The sequence below is a fragment of the Schistocerca gregaria genome, chromosome 5 (assembly GCF_023897955.1).
Source record: "Schistocerca gregaria isolate iqSchGreg1 chromosome 5, iqSchGreg1.2, whole genome shotgun sequence".
In the NCBI taxonomy this organism is placed as follows: Eukaryota; Metazoa; Arthropoda; class Insecta; order Orthoptera; family Acrididae; genus Schistocerca; species Schistocerca gregaria.
The window spans coordinates 166,330,597-166,343,734 of record NC_064924.1 but is presented as its reverse complement, the minus strand read 5'-3'; the positions used below and the strand labels follow the sequence as shown (position 1 = coordinate 166,343,734).

The 13,138-nt window shown below is 42.7% G+C and overlaps 1 protein-coding gene across 2 annotated transcripts in view; it reads right to left on the bottom strand.

Annotated features, from left to right (window-relative positions):
- LOC126273119 (cytochrome P450 6k1-like) overlaps nucleotides 1-13,138 on the bottom strand; it is a 90,357-nt gene that overhangs the window by 54,262 nt on the left and 22,957 nt on the right. Inside the window, exon 1 of one of the 2 annotated variants that reach the window (XM_049976573.1) lies at nucleotides 8,489-8,562. The exons of the other annotated variant lie outside the window; for it this stretch is intronic. The gene's annotated coding sequence lies outside the window, so the exon portion shown is untranslated. Of the gene's footprint in view, nucleotides 1-8,488; nucleotides 8,563-13,138 lie in introns of those variants that run through there. 2 annotated transcript variants of the gene reach the window in all.

Below are 13,138 nucleotides of genomic sequence, written 5' to 3'. Positions count from 1 at the left end.
CGACTTTCGAACAGTATTAAGATAAATACATTGTTTGTTCTCTATCAAAATCTTGCATTTGATAACTATGCCTATCAGTAGTTGATGCCTTCATTAGTTAGAAACGTTTATTCAGCTGGCAGTATTGGAGCTCGCTGTATTTCAGTAGTTTGAGTCGAAGATTTTTGTGACCTAAGTGATTCATGAAAGGTATAGGTTATTGTTAGTCAGGGTTGTTCTTTAGTGGGGATTATTGAAAGTCAGATTGCGTTGCGCTAAAATATTGTGTGTCAGTTTAGTGATAATCAGAATAAGTAAAGATAAAACTGCCTGAGTACGTTGCGTTTTACTCAGCAGTTTCTGTATCAAATAACGTAGAATTTTACCAGCACCCTCTTTCTTCATTTTCAAAGGGGACGTTTCAGTATATATGAATGCACGATCAGAAGGAAACCGCGGCGCATGTGACGCCAGCAAGAGGGATAATTTAAATCATATTCATGTTTTCTGAATTAGACGCTTGTCTTACCCGCGCAGTTCGCAAACATAATTTGCGTTGAAGAAAACCAAGGAGGTTCTGAAGTGTGGTGAACCGCCAATCTTCTGATAACGCACCTTAACACGCCCCTTTCATTTTTCAGCCTGGATTCGAATCAACTGCATTATCTCGAAGGCAGTTTCCGCAGTACGGACTCCTTTTATACACGCCAAATTTGCGACAAGAGCTCTCACAGAGTGTGGAGGGTATGGATGTATAAACATTTATGATCATATTTAAGTAAAGCTAAAAGTCTAAGGTGAAAACGTAGTCCTTAAAAATGTTACTTTTCTCTGAACACATTAAAATATTACATTCGGTTATTAGACTGTAATGATTAAGCAAGTGGGCTGCAATGAGCATTTAGAAGTACTGTTCATAAGTTGGTAACGTTATGAAAAGAGACTCATCTGACCAAATGACGTTCTTCCATTGTTTGACAGTCCAGGTTTTATGGCTTTGCGACTACATTTTCCTATTACAGGCGTTTGCATCACGGGTGAGTTCTGGAGCACCCTTCGTGTTGTTTTGGTGTTGACAGGTTTCGCGAGTGAAACACCCAGTTCTCCAGGGACTTTTCAGCTGTAGTTCTGTTACTTTTCCTCACAGTACTTTTCAATCACTACACACACATTTTCCGCATTGTGACCTAGAGGTGACGTCTTCCTGCTTTCCCCGTATTCGGTATAAATCTTTGATACAGTGCCTCTTGAAACATCAAACATTTCGGCTACTTTGGTATCGTCCCGCACTGATGTTTAGTGAAAAACAGACGAGCTTGTCGATTATTGGACCAGATCTGCGATTAGATTCAAGACTTCCCTGGCATAGAACTCAACACGTAGCTCTTAATAGAGTAAAATCGGCAGAGGTAAAGGTAATTTCCGGAGTACCGCAGCGAAGAGTGACAGCACCGTTACCGTTTCCAATGTACATAAATGATAGAATAGGAAGAGTGGGACGCTTTGTAAGACGTTCGCAGATGATGCGGTTGTCTACAGTAAAGTAACAAGGCCAGAAGACAGTATCGATTCGTAGAATGACCTGCATGGCGCAGACTCTGCCAAGTGAATCGCAAACGTAAATGAATGTAACATATTGCGCATGCGTAGGAAAAGGAAGCCACTACTGTACAACTACACTATTGATGAGAAACTGCTGGAAGCAGTATCTATCATAAAATATCTAAGAGTAAGTATCCAAAGCAACCTTAAGTGCAATGACCGTGCAACACAAATAAAAGGAAAAGCAGATGCCAGACAGATTCATAATAAGAATGTTGAGGAAATGTAACTCATCCACTAAGGAAGGTAGGACTGACAAAAGACAGAGAGAAATCCAACGAAGAGCGGCGCGTTTCGTCACAGGATCGTTCAGTCGGCGCGAGAGCGTTACGGCGATGCTCAATAAACTCCATTGGCAAATGTTACAGGAGAGGCGTTGTGCATCACGGAGAGGTTTACTATTGAAATTTCGAGAGAGCACTTTCAGGGAAGAGTAGAACAACGTATTATTTCCTACCACATACGTCTCCCACAAACATACTTCTCACTTGCCATTCGCGATGTAACAGAGCAGGCGCGGATCACTTAATGGTACCAAAAGTACGCTGCGTCACACACCATTAAGTGGCTTTCAGAGTATGATGCAGATGTAGATGTTACGGAAGCAATCACCTTACGAACACGAACATTCTTACAACTTTTGAATTCACTTACCTCCAGCGTAACGCACTCAATACTGTACAGAACACAGCTCTGACCACGATAGACACTTGCAACGTAATGACGACATTTCACAGGTGTCGTTGGTGGTCAAATACAACAGGCGTGGCTGGTATTTGCGTTTATGTTCAAGCAAGTATTTCTCACGATACTCCTGTGCGTTTGTCCAACGCTTTACACTACCATACGAACTTTGATCTAAATGCATGATGTGTGACTTCTAAACGACAGAACGAGCAGTAGGTCTTTGCTGGCATGTGATCAGCCTCATAACTGGCTCTGAGCTTTAGCTGCTCATAGGCCTAGGCCGGGATTGCTATAAGAGTTATGAGCAAACTTAGATGATGTGGGCCAGTTACATAAGTTTGCTGACCTAAATATTGGTTATACCTCAAAGACTAAATCAATTAAAAGATAATATCGACCTTGCAAAAAAAAGTTGAAAAAATAAACTAATATTAGATTTTAACTTCCTATCGTCCAGACGATGAGATCCTGAGACAAGAGATCGATTTGGGAAGGATAGGAAAGAAAATGTCCCAACATTTGCCTTATAGTTTTAGAGAATCTACAAGATGGGGATTTGAACCGCTGTACTCCCGCAAATGTGTCCAGTGTGTTACCACTGCGACACCTCGCTCGACAAAAAACGAGAGCTTTATACAGGTCTAAGGATCTGATAGATTGATACATTTTCGTCAAATAATTAAGGATTACACAGAATAAGAGATGTTACTTATTTACTAGTAGAAACGTCTGCGGTGCGAAAGTTAGTTTAAACACTGGCATACGCGTATTTGAAGAACTAGAAAATTTAGAATGCTAACTCAACGGATAGTAGAAAGAAATGTTTGAGGTACAAGAGCATATTCCCTCCACAGATAATTCTCACTTCTTGGGAATGACCTACTTGGGTACCTGTAAATAAACTAATATCATTTATGGCATTTGTTGGACTCAATGGAGCCTGAAACTTCCTGACAGATTAAAAATGTGTGTGCTGGACCTTTGCCTTTCGAGGGCAAGTGCTCTGCCATCTGAGCTACCCAAAAACGACTCACGACCCATCCTCACAGCTTTTAATTCTGCCAGTACCTCGTCTCCTACCTTGCAAACTTCACAGAAGCTCTTCTGCGAATCTTGCAGAACTAGCACCCATGTAAGAAAGGATATTCCGGAGACATGGCTTAGCCACAGCCTAGGGGATGATCCCAGAATGAGATTTTCACTCTGCAGCGGAGTGTGCCCGCGAAAGGCAAAGGTACCGAGTTCGAGTCTCGGTCCGGCACACAGTTTTAATCTGTCAGGAAGTTTCATATCAGCGCACACTCCGCTGCAGAGTGAAAATCTCATTCTCAATGGAGCCTATTTAAATCAACTACTGGTTGCTTGTGTGCCGAACCTATCAAAGAGCTTTTTCATGAAATCTGTGGACGATGGAAGCAGTTTGTTTATACAATAGGTTGCCATTAGTGTTTCAGTAGGTTTCGCTTACGAAATCCGGAATGCCTCAAAGAACACACAGTGTCAATGAAGATTTTGCACTATTACTAATGTGCAAAGCCATTTCTAACTTCTTACTTCCATGCTGAATGTGGCCACCAACACGTCACACAAGCTGTTGAAAGTAATTGTTCCTGCCCTGGATAATTCAAAGGCGCATATCTTCTGTCACGTACGTTATGCCGTTGCGATGCTGCAATGACAAATACTCGAAGTTCCACTACTGCACTGCACAACAACTCATTGCGTAGCGTGTTAGATTATTTCTAATTTCTATCAGGGATAGCAATTGTATTATAATTTGCCCAACAAGATGAGAAAGGAGACTAAAGTACATTTATTTATAAAAGGGTGTTATATAATGGTGTCCAAAACTCAAAGAGGAAAGTCGCATTCGCATGATGTGTCACTGCCAAATAACGTAGATCGAAGAAACTTGAAATATATACACTACTGGCCATTAAAATTGCTACACCAAGAAGAAATGCAGATGATAAACGGGTATTCATTGCGCAAATATATTATACTAGAACTGACATGTGATTACATTTTCACGCAATTTGGGGGGATACATCCTGAGAAATCAGTACCCAGAACAACCACCTCTGGCCGTAATAACGGCCTTGATACACCTGGGCATTGAGTCAAAAAGAGCGTTGATGGCGTGTACAGGTACAACTGCCCATGCAGCTTCAACACGATACCACAGTTCATCAAGAGTAGTGACTGCCGTATTGTGACAAGCCAGTTACTCGACCACCATTGACCAGACGTCTTCAATTGGTGAGAGATCTGGAGAATGTGCTGGTCAGGGCAGCAGTCGAACATTGTCTGTATCCATAAAGGCCCGTACATGACCTGCTGAAATGTAGCGTTTCGCAGGGATCAAATGAAGGGTAGAGCCACGAGTCGTAACACATCTGAAATGTAGCGTCCACTATTCAAAGTGCCGTCAATGCGAACAAGAGGCGGTCGAGACGTGTAAGCAATGGCACCCCATACCATCACGCTGGGTGATACGCCAGTATGGCGATGACGAATACACGCTTCAAATGTGTGTTCACCGCGATGTCGCCAAATATGGATGCGACCATCATGATGCTGTAAACATAACCTGGATTCATCCGAAAAAATTACTTTTTGCCATTTGTGCACCCAGTTCGTCGTTGAGTACACCATCGCAGGCGCTCCTGTCTGTGATGCAGCGTCAAGGGTCACCGCAGCCACGGTCTCCGAGATGATAGTCCTTGCTGCTTCAAACTGTTCGTGCAGATGGTTGTTGTCTTGCAAACGTCGCCATATGTTGACTCAGGGATCGAGACGTGGCTGCACGATCCGTTACAACCATGAGGATAAGATGCCTGTCATCTCGACTGCTAGTGATACGAGGCCGTTGGTGTCCAGCACGGCGTTCCATATTACTCTCCTGAAACCCCCCCCCCCCCCCCCCGATTCCATATTCTTCTAATAGTCATTGGATCTCGACCAACGCGAGCAGCAATGTCGCGATACGATTATCCGCGCTGGTGGAGGAATGAAGCGCTATGCCACAAGAACTCGTTATCAACCTTGCGCCTAGCGTAAGAGCTCACTGCAGGGAACGCATTGTCGTCTATGCTGATCACACACTGTACTGAGAACCACGTCCCATCTTTCGTAATGTCCTGGGGACCATCTTGTATCGCGATCACGCCAGTATAATTATTGTCTTTGAATTTCTGTTCATCTCACTGCGCATTTCTATCAGATTCGTTTTGTACTGTATTGTAGGAGTTCTTTCTATGTATGGTTCAAGTTCATCGATCTATGTTACTTGGCAATGGCGCATCACAGTTTCGTATGGGGATCCCCGCCTCTTTAGTATACATCAGATCGTGTCCACGGCTTTACCGTCGTGGCAACCAGCTCCAAGATATGTAAGTTTCGTGCATTGATGTATTTATGTTGTGTGATTTATTAATCTGGTCTCTTGCTATTATAAATCGGGTCTGCTACTATCAGAGATCTTCCTTCTCGATTCTCGCAAGTTTGTTATTGGTGAGTCTCTAAAATAAGACTTATAACCTCGTAAGGCTTTTTAGAACCTTTCGTCCTTCATCTGCCTTCATGCATGAACATGGATGCATACGTAGACCCAACAGCTTAATTATCTTCTCGCTTACCGATTTTTAATCTTGCCTAACTCTTTGCTTCTGAGGCTTTCAACTTTGTAGTAATGGGGCTAGTTTATGGGTAACGTTTCCCAGATAGACGTCCTACTGATGTAACCTTATTTATACTTTTTCTATTAGATTTTAGCAATATTTATTACGCTACCTACTGTTCTTTTTGACATTGTGCCTCATGCCATGCATTGCGGTCTACATGGGGTTGAATTCTGTGACTATGAACGATGATGCCGTCTCCGTTTGCTAATCTATGTGACACAACGTATATTGGATATCCTTAACTTCTTCCTTTCTACAGTATTTAGTATCACCTAATGATCCTGCTATAATGGAACGAAACCGGTCATGAGAATAAATCATGAATTAACATCAGTTTGAGATTTATTTTTTTATTACCATTTCGTCCTTAAGATTTATACACCTGTGTAGTGTACCATGTAAATAATGTATACTAGATTATTAAAAACTACTTAGAGAACTGAATGGGAGTAAATTATAATAATGATATGGTAGGTGAGGGGAATCTGACTTAGTTTTTGAGAGAGATGGAACTGTAATGAGTATGGCATGTGCAATATGGGTACATTAAATGAACAGTATGTTATTATTTTTAGTTAACCTAACCTTTGTATCTACAGATATAAGAGAATTGGTCTTTAGGTACAACCAAATAGGGTGGTGCATTTGTTAAAACATTGGTGCCAGATTCCGGAAGATGGGACTCGCACTCTGTCCAGCCATTCTGATTGAGGTTTTACGTAGTTTTCATAACTCATTTCAGTCATATGCTAGGCACTTCCTCTCCTCATCAAAACATTTGTGCATACTGATATGTCTGTCTCTATGACTCGCATTTTCCTTGTAACAAGCTAACACATCGTACATCACTGTAAAATATTCCATGGACGAATAAGTAACTACTACAACTAAATAATGTCTGGATTACAACTTTTTGCTAACAATTATCGGTTTCAGCCTGCAGTATATAATATATTTAGGTTTCTGGACGCAAACTGCAGTTTGTTTACAAATTGGTAATCAGTAATAACAAGTTGTGATCCAAACTATGTTGTTTATTTGTTGCAATAATAGAGATCACGTTTCCTAAGGCGTGGCGTTAGTCACGCACTACTGCTACTAGAACCACCACCACTACACTTAGTATAGAGCCAAATGTTAATGTCTTAAGTCACCAAGACTTAATTTAAAGAAAAACATGTGGAATCTCTATTAAATTTTGTGTGCAGAAAATAACGCAAATAATTTCATAATATCTTACATAACCGTCGCCCTGTAATTTTTAATTATTGAAAGAGCCAGAGTTTCCCTAAAATATTGTGAAGTCTGCTATGTACAGAATCCTAAAATCCTAAAGAGTACAAAAGCCACAAATATTCTATTGTATTTGTTACTGATTGCTGTACTCTTTACTTTTTCAAATAAATGCAGTTCTTGGGCACATCTGCTTCCACATGAAATCAAACCTAATATATAAACAGTTACATACAGTGACCTTGTTCGGTACTTATGGAAAATTTCGTAGTAGCTGGTATTTACGAGGGCTATCCACAAAGAACATTACGTTTTGGAATTAAAAATAAATAAAATATTGGACATTTTTTATTATATACAGATAAAAGACACACTAAAATACCACTTTTATACATAGTTGCCATTTAAATTAAGGCACTTATCGTAGCGATGGACGAGCTTGGAAATTCCTTCGTCGTAAAATTCGGCCGCCTGCGCCTTCAACCAAGTGGTTACCTGTGCGTCGTCATCAAATCGCTGCATAGCCAACCACTTCTTCATTGCTGGGAATAAGTGGAAGTCGCTCGGTGCCAGGTCGGGACTGTACGGCGGATGAGGAAACAACTCCCACTTAAAAGATTCGAGAACTTCACGAGTGGCAATTGCCGTGTGGGCCCGGGCGTTGTCGTGAATCAGCAAGATCTTTGAGCCCAACTTTCCCCTGCGCTTGTTTTGTATTGCTCTTCTGAGGTTGTGCAGAGGTAGTTGTGCTGAGGTAGTACCTCTTTCCAGGAAATCCACAAAAATCACACCTTTTCTGTCCCAAAAGACAGTCATTACGTGGTTGAAGGCGCAGGGGGCCGAATTTTACGACGAAGGAATTTCCAAGCTCTTCCATCGCTACGATAAGTGCCTTAATTTAAATGGCAACTATGTATAAAAGTAGTATTTAAGTGTAGCTTTCATCTGTATATAATTTTTAAAAATGCCAATACTTTATTAATTTTTAATTCCAAAACGTAATGTACTTTGTGGATAGCCCTCGTATAATAACGTGAATATAAATTACGTACACGAAAAAGTATCTGACAATAAAGTCATAATACGGGTTGAATTGTTATGTTTGTTTAAACAAAACGGTTTTCTCGCGAATTATCTAATACGTTATTGGATGTCATAGACATAAGCCCTTAAACCAGAATGGAGGAAATCAAGCTGTAATTTTCACGCGATAAGAACAAAATCACAAGCATCACTTCCGCATCCATTCATAATAAACAAACAACACTGATACAAAGCACAGAGCAGACGGAGATGTGACTCACCTCAGTCGCCAGACGCCAACCGGTTTAGCACCAGAGCTCCCCTGTTTGCAGGCAGGAGTCCTCTGCCAATGAATGGCACGCTGAGGTAAGTAACAGTTATATAGCAGCGGAGATATCAGCGTTCGAGACTGACTCAGCTGTTTTCTCGTGTAATTATCTGTAAAGGAAGCGTAAAGAGGGGGGGGAGGTGGTAGAGGGGACGGTGACTGTTCCGTCCCGTACTTCACCTGTGGCGGACATGCTGCTGGACCGAAAGCTCGACAGCCTAACATCGGGTCTGGAAACCTCTCTTGGTAACCATATCCAGCACTACTGTCAGAGCCGCGTATTTCGTAAGTGAGACGTATTATATGGTTCCGTACAGTTCTGCACCAATTTAATTCATGTCATGGATACACAAACGTCTCATCTGTATACTAATATAGCTAGAAAAAGAAAGTATAAAATGAAATAAGTCATGCAGCAAAACATCTACATCTACATCCATACTCCACAAGTCACGTGACGGTGTGTGGCGGAGGGTACCTTGAATACCTCTATCGGTTCTCCCTTCTATTCCAGTCTCGTATTGATCGTGGAAAGAAGGATTGTCGGTATGCTTCTGTGTGGGCTCTAATCTCTCTGATTTTATCCTCATGGTCTCTTCGCTAGATATACGTAGGAGGGAGCAATATACTGCTTGAACCCTCGGTGAAGGTATGTTCTCGAAACTTCAGCAAAAGCCCTTACCGAGCTACTGAGCGTCTCTCCTGCAGACTCTTCCACTGGAGTTTATCTACCATCTCCGTAACACTTTCGCAATTGCTAAATGATCCTGTAACGAAGCGCGCTGCTCTCCGTTGAATCTTCTCTATCTCTTCTATCAACGCTATCTAGTACGAATCCCACACTGCTGAGCAGTATTCAAGCAGTGGGCGAACACGTGTACTGTAACCTCCTTCCTTTGTTTTCGGATTACATTTCCCTAGAATTCTTCCAATGAATCTCAGTCTGGCATCTGCTTTACCTACGATCATCTTTATATGATCATTCCATTTTAAATCACTCCTAATGCATACTCCCAGATAATTTATGGAATTATCTGCTTCCAGTTGCTGGCCTGCTATATTGTAGCTAAATGATAAGGGATCTTTCTTCCTACGTATTCGCAGCACATTACACTTGTCTACATTGAGATTCAATTGCCATTCCCTGTACCAAGCGTCAATTCGCTACAGATCCTCCTGCATTTCAGTACAATTTTCCATTGTTACAACCTCTCTATATACCACATCATCATCCGCAAAAAGCCTCAGTGACCTTCCGATGTCATCCACAAGGTCATTTATGTATATTGTGAATAGCAACGGTTCCACGACACTCCCCTGCGGCACACCTGAAATCACTCTTACTTCGGAAGACTTTACGCTAAGTTTGACAGAAAAGACGTGCCCCAAGTGTCGCTAGAGATCAAAGGAACATTGTTTCTCGTCTGCTACCACTAAACGCCGTTATAGAACGCTTATATTTATGCTTTGTCTTACTTCGTATGGCGTTCCGTGTTGACTTGCAGTGCGTTGTGCGTTACGTTTCGAAAATGGAGTGGAGAAGACATGAGATGTACGAACTTGTTACCGTCTGTGAGACAGAAGAGTAAATCTGGAAAATTCAGAGAGACAGTTATAAAACCTAAAATGAAGCAGATATTACTAAAAAGATAAAAAGAGAAAGAGGGGTAAAAACTGACATCTGTCATGGCTCAGTTCAACCATGAGAAAACAGAGATTAAGGAGTGCAAAAAATGTACTCTCATCACATACGAAACTCATCTGATTTTATCAATAGACTGGGGGCTCTTCGTCTTAGCAGTGTAGACCTTCTAGTAAGTTTTGATGTGATCTCACTTTTTACAAAAGTTCCTCTTGCAGATTCTTTGACACTGATAGGTAAAATGTTTCCTGTTGATATCGTAGCTTTGTTCAGGCATGCTCTTTCCTCAACTATTTTGAGCAGACTGACGATATCGCCATGGGTAGCCCCCTGTCTCCTTTGGTGGCCAACGTTTTCATGGAGAATTTTGAGGAGAGAGCGCTTGAATCAGCAGTCCTGAAACCAACAGTTTTTTGGAGGTATGTGGATGACACTTTCATAGTGTGGCCTCATGGAGAAGATAAATTAATGGAGTTTATACATCATCTCAACTTCATTCATAATAACATCCGGTTCACCATGGAAATAGAGAAAGATGGTTGTTTGCCGTTCTTGGGTGTCCTGGTTCGAAGGAAGAATGATAGTTCAGATGGTTCAAATGGCTCTGAGCACTATGGGAATTAACAACTGTGGTCATCAGTCCCCTAGAACTTAGAACTACTTAAACCTAACTAACCTACGGACATCACACACATCCATTCCCGAAGCAGGATTGGAACCTGCGACCGTAGCGGTCACGCGGTTCCAGACTGAAGCGCCTAGAACCTCACGGCCACACCGGGCGGCAATGATGGTTCTCTAGGGCATTCACTTTACTGGAAACCCACTCATACTGATTTATACCTGTTGGCATCGAGTTGCCACCACCCATCGCAAACCATGAGTTAGCTTAAAACACTTGTTCATAGAGCCTATACTATCTCAGATCTAGATAGCTTACCTCAAGAACTCGCCCATCTAAAGACAGTATTCAGCAAAAATGGGTATACCATCCGGCAGATTAACAAGGCACTAACAGTTAAAACTAAGAAGCAGGAAGTGAATAAAGGGGAGAACATGCCGGAACAATCTTTAACTTTTCTTCCTTTCGTTGGCAACACTTCATTTAAAATAGCAAGAATCCTCCAAAAATTTCAGGTAAAAGTGGTTTTCCGCCCACCATAGAAGATTGCGGACCTTGTGGGATCAGTTAAGGACAATCCGTTACTACGAAAGGCCGGAATTTACAAGATACCGTGCCAATGTCGCATAGCTTACATAAGTCAAACCACACGCACCGTGAAAGAACGCTGCTCGGAACATGAATCTTACACCCGCCTTTTGCAGCGAAGCAAATCCGCTAATGCTGAACATTGTATTTCTACTGGACATTCAATGGAGTATGAGAAAACAATGATTTTGTCCACAGCAACGTCTTTCTGGGACTCCATTATTAAAGAATCCGTAGAAATACGACTGGCGGAAAATATGTTAAACCGTGACAGCGGCTACCAGCTGGACAGTGCATGGAAGCCCATCATCTCCACGATTTGCTCTAATCGAAGGCGACAGACTGCGTCGACGGCCGCGGCTATCCCACCAGCGAGGGCACTGCGGCGGGCAGTGTGGTTCATCTATCAAGATTTCGACACATGCGCAGAATAGTTACAGTACGCTATATTTTGCGGAACGGGGACGTTTTCGCCCCCCCCCCCCCCCCCAAATTCTATAAGTCCCTCCAGATCCTTGAGCGTCCTGCACTCCGCCTCGCCTTCCATATACGCCTCCCGTCCCTCACGCGGATCCTCTATGAGCTCATTCCTTTCCCCCATCTGCTCCTATTCCTCGAACATATCCGCATACTCTACACCTCCCGCCGCCTTGATCCCCCTCACCCCCTGGTTGCTCCACTCCTCTCCCATCCCCACCTCCTGCCACATCTTCAATGTTGTGATCCCCCTACCCTCCACATCTACACCCTTTATCTCCTTTCCCAAGGTGGCTTCCATCAACTCCCCCTCCCACATGATGCCCTCTCTCCCTCCATTTATCCCTCCTATCAACTCTGGTCCTCACCCCCCTCCTTTCCTCCATCGTTTTCTTGGGCTCCCTCTCCCCCCCTTCCATCCTCTTTTTCCCCCACCTACCCTCTCTCTGCCCCCCTTCTCTCCACCGAGTCCTTTTGCATTTCCTTCCTCTGCCTTTTCCCATTCTCTCTCGCGTTTGCAATGCCCCTTCCACCCCCCTTAAGGGTCCTCTCCCTCCTTTGATTCGCCCCCTTTCGTTTTTTCCTCTCCTCCCTCCTTGTTTTCCCTCTCATCTGTCTAGGTCCAACTCCCCCATCTGCCCTAGGCTATGGTGTGTCCTCTTTGTGCCGACATTTTAGTGCAGTGTTTACAGTGAGTGTTCAGTGTTGTGTGTCTTTCCCGAAGAGTTGCGAACGGCCATCATGCTATCGCTGGTTGTGATCTTACATCTCTTGCGAACAGAAACCAGACTGTCGCCATGCTTTTTTTGTCTGTCTACTATGTTATCTGTCTGCATCCTGTTATTTTTATTCGCTTTGCCAACCTTTTGCTTTATGTTTTAACTTTCCCCAATTTTCCGCCGTTTTACAATTTAAGTCCCCGTTTTATCGCCTGCTTTTATTGTTTCTTAACTTCTCCTTACATTTTAAAAAGTCTGTAGGCTGCAGAGCAGTGTAAGAAGCTGCTGCCAGCCCGCCCCCTTTGGGGGGAATCGAAATACAATAAAAGAAAAGAAAACGTTTTCGCCAGTCTGCGACGTCTTACCTGAAGATGACTGGCAGGTGCCCAGTTGAAATATCGTGCGATGCATTGAACGACGGCCGGCTGCAAGCCCGAAATTTGTTTCAACAGTCAATTCGTAGGGAAAATTTTAAAATTCACAGTGTGGAAGTAGTATAATATCTTTGTATAAACCAAAGGCGTTTGGTTTCATTTGATTACTGTTCCTGCATGA